Below are 7,963 nucleotides of genomic sequence, written 5' to 3'. Positions count from 1 at the left end.
TGCAGTTCAAAATCCACTGCACCAGCTCTGCAGCTGGCCGTGTGTTTTACACACCAATCGAGAGTGAGAAAGTGAAAAACAGCAGGTCAGCTCGCCATCATGGCAGGATTTTATTTGTTCGTGTGATTGTGTGTTTTTCATCGCTTCAACATACAATCAGACATACCTGTGTGCTCTGATAAAGTGGTAAAATTCAAAACAGAGAGGTTCAACCTTTTTTCGCCTTGTCATATACATTTTTTTTTTATTTTCAAATAGGACAGGTCATTTAAAATGATCACTAATTATCGACATCAGCTTACCATCATAGGCTTTTCAGCCGTTTAGCTCTGGTCTTGCCTGTACACAGAAACACACAGTCCTGAGAAGGTTTCTAATAAGACTAAATAAGTGAAAACACCTGTGTCGGCCAACCATGAGTATCAGTTAAGGTGTTTATTGCTTACCAGTGGCAACATAGGGAGAATGTACTCATAACTTTTCAATAAAATCCAAACCTTGCATTTTTTTTAAAACAACTCTACTATGAAATGTGGTCATTTTATGTCAGTTTGGGTGAGTGTGCTTTTCTTTTACAAACCTGCAGCTCTGGCCCTATAATATCAGCGCATGTACTCACTTGCAGGTTTGTTAAATCTACAATGTTTTTGTTGAAAATATTTAGGAGAGGTGCTGGGAGGTTTTTCAAATAGCTAGTCCACCCATGGACAAAATATTAGAAACAATTCTCATTTTAGGGTAATAAGGTAAAAGTAATTTCTATGATACTGCTTGAGCAAAATTCTACAAGGATTCTCCCACCCATGTATTGCAGCTAATATTGCAGTTTTTTTTTTGTCCAAACGTCAATGGTCCTCGTCACACTGTACTGCAGAGCAGAGCTCTATTGTTTTCAATTAACGTGACAGTTTTACTCTCACATCAAGAAGAGTGGAATTTGGCAGCGAAAGGCGTCTCTGACCGAAGTATGAAATCTCTCACACTTACAGCACACAAAGACATGGCTCCTGGCAGTAAATCTCCCACAGACAGAGACACATAAAACACACTCATATGGACATAGACAGGCAAAGGGATCCACACATGCACACAAGCCAGCACGCACTCACTGTGATTTAGGGTAATTGCAAATAACAAGCCTTCTGCTCTGACATCCAACCTCTATCAATTAAACATCAAATATTCTCCCCAACAGTTTTGCTGCCAAACACATTCTTCATTCCTTTAATCCCAAAAGCTGAAACTCAACCCAGTTAAAACGCCAGTGGAGAATGAGAGAGAGAGAGAGCAACAGACAGGGGAATCAAAGCATGTTAATCGAGCCCTACAGTGCAGTATGTTGTGATGTGTGTGTGTGTGTGTGTGTGTGTGTGTGTGTGTGTGTGTGTGTGTGTGTGTGTGTGTGTGTGTGTGTGTGTTTGAGAGAGACAGTGCAAGAAAGAGAAAGGGAGCCAGAGTAGATGTGCATGTAATCATTTTTATTCTTCAACCCCCACCTTCTCTTTCTTTCCCCTTTCCCCAGCCAAGGTCTCTCTCTCTCTCCCTCTTTCTCTCTCTCCATGTCACTGTCTTTAATGCACTCTGACAACACACAAATCACTGGAGTGGTTTCCCAGCAACAGGAGGGAGGGTTTGGGGTTTTGGACCCTGATGGAGCCAAAAACGTCTTCCAGGAGAGGAAATTGATTCAGTGGGAAGTCTTAAAAAAATCCTTCAGATCCAGTCAATAATCAGCACCAGATAAAAAAGAGGAGACGGTGTGTAGGGGGTGGGGAGTGGGCATTGATTATCCCTGCTTCTACCCAGTACACGCAGGCAGTAGAACAAGAGCTGGGAAGCAGCCAGAGAAACAGCACGGCAGTCTGATGAAAGACAGTGGCGCTTGAGGCTTGTGGTCAGAAATCAAAGTGTCCCCCCTCATCTCCCTCTGCTCTTTCCTCCCTCAGTAGGAACCATGTTTTCCTCTCCCAACCACTCCTCCCAACCCACATTCATTTCTCTCTGCCTCCCCCCTGTGGACTCAAGTGATCATGGCAGATCTTTCAGCCACAAGATAATAAGAAAATCCTTTATTGATCCCCAGAGGGGAAATTCAAGTGCTGCACCAGCACAAAGACAACGTAGCAAGCAGGTAATTCCTCAGTTAGTAAAACTGAACTGTAACTGATTACAGAGATTCTTTTGCTTTTAAGATTCAACAACTCATTATTTCCACCATTTGGTAACACTTTACAATCAGGCATCCTTAAATGAAAATAAATGTAAATGTAATAAATTCCTTGCTGTTAGTATTAATAAAATGCAGATTATTAATTGTCCTTTATGATGTTAAGTAATGAAAACATTTGGGTTGCCAGATTGTGAACTATGGCTGCAGTGGCATGTGACTGTTAAGGTATATTGTGTATGAAAGGTAAGAGCTGTCATACCGTGCACATTTGCTTAACTACTGAATTATAAATGGGTTCCACAGAAAACTTCTGCTTTGCTGTGAAGGAACTCAAAGAGATGACAAGAAGGCCTTTCTATGACATCAGCCTTTGCTTTCATAACCAATTTCCAATTTGGGAATGACTCAAAATATTTAAATGAGTTACAGAATCCATTGCATTGTGTGGTATTGAGGTATAAGGGCCCTTAAAACAAAATTATCCGACCAAATGGGAGAAAAAAAATCAAATTAAAGCTCTGCATGCACAGCTCTGCAAAACTATTTTTGCTGTCTTTGTCAAAGATATTTTAGCCTGGTCTGAAAACACACTGTCTGGCAATCCTATATTTAGCAATTGTGTTTCAGAATATATATAAAAAAACATTTTTCATTTCTGTTTCTAGTGGTTTTATTTTTTGTTATACAAAATAGAAAGTGACATTCAAATCGTTTTCTTAAATTTCACTTAGCCCTTTTCCCCATGAAAAATAATAATTTAATAATAATTTTCCGAAGAAAATATTCAGTGGCCAAATGATCCAGCAAGAGAAGTAGTCAGCAGAAGGTCAAAAATAAGGTATGGAGGAACAAAATTCATCAGTAAATACCTACAGATGTTAGATGTTCCGAAGACAGTAAGCTTCCCAATATGATGTAGGTTGCTTGCAGGTCAGCAATAAGAGGTGTTACAATGTTTATATTCCATTTTTGCACAAACAACATGTGAACATCAAGCACATGTTCCCAGCTCCTGATAATAATCCTGTCTCTGTGTCTCTGTGGGGGAATTTTATGATCCTCCAAGGTCAATCTGTCTCCAGTTTATAGGAGGTCATACATGTCCTGTACAGATGTTAAAGTCTGGATAATGAAAGTGATGATCATAGTCTCATGGTCTTAAGCTAACTAACTGTGTAAACCTTGTAAGGAGGCCTTCGATCTATCTATGTTTAGCGTCTCTGAGCTATTATACCTCCTCTTCGTCCTCTGGCTACAGGGGAGAGATTCTGCATCACCCCCCTTCCTATGTTATTAAAGAGATAACTGTGTATGGGCGCACTGCCTCCTGAAGCTTTAAGATATCATTTGGACACTTGGGATTATCATGGCAACACTCTGTGAAGACAGACATGATGTTATGCTGCTCCACCAACGTCATGTTCTATAAACTATCTCAACGTAAGTCATCGGTGTCTCTGAGTCTTCTTCATCTCTCCTGAACAGTCAAGCAAGCTGAAATTCTACAACAGTCTCATCTTAAAACTAAACCTTTTACCTTTTTCAAATGGGCTGTAAGCACTCTAATGATTTTATAGGCATGATACAAAGTTGTTACTCACATTCTGACTTTAATCTCAAATCTCAAAAGCTTGTGACTTGCATGACAGTCACTCTCAGGCAGAAGAAGAAGGAATCATCAGAGAGTGACAGCACATCGTGACACTTATTCAATATTCAATCATCACCATCACCCTGGTTCCTTCAACAAAAAAAACCTATGAGATGTTTTAATTGGATTCTGGATTAAAAAAAAAAAAAGCTGTGACAACATTACGTTTATGATACATACACATTTTGTACACCAAACAGATAAACACTTTGTGATTTTCGACGCGTAGATTAAAACAAGTTATTGTTTGAAAACCCATAGACTTTGAGATGAGGAAGCCAGATTTGCAAAAATGCTACCTAATTTCCACCACTCTATTTCGCTGTGCGCTATTTCAGTGCCTATAAAGAGAATGATTACTACAGCAGATGATAAGTCAAACTGGGTCTCGTCAGAAAGTCTTCAGTGCTCAGACTCTACAGGGAGTTTCATGATCGAGGGGCGTCTGCCCTGAGCAGCAGCAAGAAGAATCCCCCCATGGAGTCCAGACACTGGTGTTGCTTTGGTGACACCTCTGAGACAGACGGGCTGATGAAACAATGAAGCTGGAGAATCTGCAAAGAGTGGGTGGTGATGCATGCGCTAAACAGCAGCATGAATGAACTAGAGGCAAGAGGCGATCATATTTAAAAAGACAGCAGCGAGATGATAGGTTAACAGTGAAGGTGTGTCACTGTGCCATTAACTAGATGTGCCTGACTTAATTGAGCGGCTGATTTGAATGGATGGGCTGAGATCGGGGCAGGCATGAGTGAACATGAGTGAGAGGACTGAATGAGGAGATGTTATGAGCGTTAAACAAAGTACAGAGCACGCAAAAGAGTAGTCCTCCTGTCCGAACTTTCACTAGAGCTTCATTAGGTAAAACACTTTATAACAAGGCTTTTTAGACAATATGTGAGTATTCTACAAACTATAGTCTATATATTTAATGTAGCAGGTCTGAACTGATGTATATATCAATCTAACAATAGGCTTCTTGAACTTTATTGGACACATATCTGACTAAAACTATGAATATCAGCAAGCTGTGGAGGTGTTTCAGCTTCAGTCTTGATGCGCTGCTAAATATTTCACAAGCAATCAGTTGTTAAGAGATAAAATGTGCAACTGTTTCCTGAGTTTGGAGCCCAGAAGCTTTGTCTTTTTTGGCACAATTAAAGAGAAAACCCCAAAGCTTTATGAGGCCTCTCCTTTCAGCACTACTGTTACCGATCAGGCAAGTAAAAAATAGATCTGGTGTCGCTGCGGTTTCTAATGAAATCCCAAAAAACCAAAATAGTGCACTGTGCAGCTGAAGCAGTGCTTTTCCAGCTGAGCACATTGAGCAGTAAGTTGACTGTGGGATCCACAATGTCAAGTATGACGTAAATGTCTCCCTGGAGCGCTATGTTCTAAAGCAGGGGGGATATGACCTTGATGCTCAGCATCCACATGTAAAATACTATTGTGGATTTAATTTTGGAGTTACTTTTTTGCACTGTAATAATCTTCTCTATCTGTAAACTATCTCATTTGGTTCTTCCTTTTCTCTAGTGCTCTATCCTTCTCTTCCCCTCTTTGCACAAACATATGGCATCTATACAGCCAAAAAAAGACATAAAGAGAATACTTATGATGCAGATAAATGCTGTATGAGTTTGTGGAGACTGTAGCCTACTTCACTACGCTGCTCAGCAATGTGAAATCATTCTGCAGCCCTTGACAATGTGGGCACACAAGTATTTATAATGAAGCTCTGATGAAAGCTCTGACAGGAAGACTTCCCTTTCACACGCTCTGTCCTTAGTTTATTTCTCATATAAACCGGGAACATCTGAGACACACTTCACTCTAACCCTCTCATCTTGCTGCTGTCTTTTTAAATACGGTTTGCCTCGAGGTCATTCATGCTGCTGTTCTGCACGTGACCTCCACCTCCACCTCCACCCACTCTTCGCAGATTCTCCAGCTTCATTGTTTCATCAGCCCATCTGTTTCAGACCACCACCAGTGTCTGGACTCCATGGGTGGATCCTTCTGGCTGCTGCTCAGGGCAGACGACCTTCGATCATGAAATCTCCCTGTAGAGTCTGAGCGCCAAAGACTTTCTGACAAGTTCCATTATTGCACATCATCTGCTGTTATAAACATTTTCTGTACTTCATTCACTAGTCTTTCTATGGCAAAATAACATTTCTTAAGGGTCATATAAGATATCTAAAAGGGCTTTAGCCAACTCTGTTCTTCCACTTCCAACTTGGCTGGCAGCGTTGTGAGCCTGCAGTTAACAGAGCAGAAGATTAAAACTAGCTTGATAGCAAGTCACAGCAAAACACAACTCACACAGAGCTGGGATAAGAGGAGTGCAAATAAATTAGATAAATAGCACAGATAGAATATGTTGTTCCATTCAGGGGGGTTGGGGAAAATAATAAAGTAAGTTATATTCATTATTATTATTATTATTATTATTATTATTATTATTATTATTATTATTTCTAAAGGGTGTTGAACCCAGGCTTTATTATCCAGCCGTGAACTGATGTGTCTTAAAGGAGACTTTGTAAAATAAATAGATAATAAATCCAAACACTGAATTCCTTCTGTGATAACTTCTTTGAGTCTGTTTCTGCGTGGCACCTTATGATGAGCCCCGCCAAAACAGCTAGCTGGCTAGACAACAAGTGCATTTCATGTGTTGGAGACACATGGTTCTTGGTTATAATGTAACCGTAACATTGGCTAAGGTAGCTGTTGCGTGAGCAGGTTAAAATAGCTCTTTAGATAACTAGTTTATTCAAGTAGCTAACATTAGCTAAACTAGCTAGCTAGCTAAAATTTGCTGAGTAATGAGCGGGCACGTGAGCTGTCTGCCTTTACCTCTGTATGGCGCATAAAAAAAAAGATGTTTAATTTTATTTAGCTGACAGTCAACTCACAGCTTACCTGAAAAACCAGTGGAGAGGCATCTTGCTCTCTTGTGAGCATGTCTGTTGTCTCTACAGGTCCTGCCATCGCCCGGGGGAGGGACGGGGGGATTTAGAAACCCCTGGGGATAGAAATAAATCCGGAAATGGTATTTTGATGCCAACATTATGCTTCATGGAAATTATGATCTTCAAACTTTAATGAGGTAAAACCTGTAGCACAGGCAGGAATCATGTTGTGGGTGGGCACAGAGCAAGTTAGGTGGTACCTAAGGTAACCCTATAAACAATGCTTATTAGGATCTGAAACACATCGCTTAGCTAAAATAGGACATATACATGTTTCTCATGTTTCTCACAGTTCACCACCAGCAGGGTCATCTTAAATTACATGACCCCTTGGAATATTTTACCATTTAAATTCCTTGAAGCACATTTAACATGGTGAAAATAGTAAAGCACGATCAATTTATCAGTAGGCTGATTTTATTGGCTGTTATTAGCCTATCACAGATGTATCGATATCTTCATCTATATTGTCCAATATGAAAACTTTATATTTGAAAAGTATAATGCAGAAAAAACATGCTTGGGGTAATTTAAAATGGTTGTAATGACATAGTTTGTCCAGCAGAGGGATTGTCTACAGGGATAAAACAGCTGGTGTCAGGAAATGTAACAGCTACCTCAACTGTAAACAGCACAAAAAAGATAACTGCAAAGTAACATTTTAGTTTTAGAAAATAAATAGCAAACTTTTGCTGATCTTTTTGTTTTTAAACAATCGGGAATCTGCACAGGATGTTTTATTTTAAAGATTTACCGGACTACTCTATGCTGTTCCTGTGTCTCTGACTTCCTGCCGGCGCGATCTGCCCTGCCCAACTTGGTATCTTCAGCTGTTCTATCAATAAAGCCAATTAAAGGCCAAAAAAATATTAAAGAATAAATAAAAATAGACCAGGCATAGGGCGCAATTTAGCTCAGCTGGTAGAGCAGGTGTCCCATGTACAGGGGCTTTGTCCTCGCTGTAGTGGCCCTGGGTTCAAGTCCTGGCCTGGGACCCTTTGCTGTGTGTCACTCCCCCTCTCTCTCATCCTGTTTCCTAATTATCTTCAGCTGTTCTATCAATATAGACCAAAAAAATATTTAAAAATTAGAGCAGGCAGCCAGAACCCAAAGCAGCTGTGCACGGCTTGACTCCACTGTGTGTTGGAGCTGATCACGGCCGCT

At 40.3% G+C, this 7,963-nt stretch overlaps 1 long non-coding RNA gene across 1 annotated transcript in view; it reads right to left on the bottom strand.

The window, feature by feature from the left end:
- Positions 1 to 6,931, bottom strand: part of LOC119025243 — a 10,293-nt gene extending 3,362 nt beyond the window's left edge. Inside the window, exon 1 of the long non-coding RNA XR_005076749.1 lies at positions 6,750 to 6,931. This is a non-coding gene — a long non-coding RNA (uncharacterized LOC119025243). The remainder of the gene's footprint in view (positions 1 to 6,749) is intronic.
- Between the last annotated feature and the right edge of the window lie 1,032 nt (positions 6,932 to 7,963).

The sequence above is a fragment of the Acanthopagrus latus genome, chromosome 1 (genome assembly GCF_904848185.1).
Source record: "Acanthopagrus latus isolate v.2019 chromosome 1, fAcaLat1.1, whole genome shotgun sequence".
Lineage (NCBI taxonomy): Eukaryota > Metazoa > Chordata > Actinopteri > Spariformes > Sparidae > Acanthopagrus > Acanthopagrus latus.
Note: the sequence above shows the minus strand (reverse complement) of the source record. Positions and strands in the feature narration are given on the sequence as shown.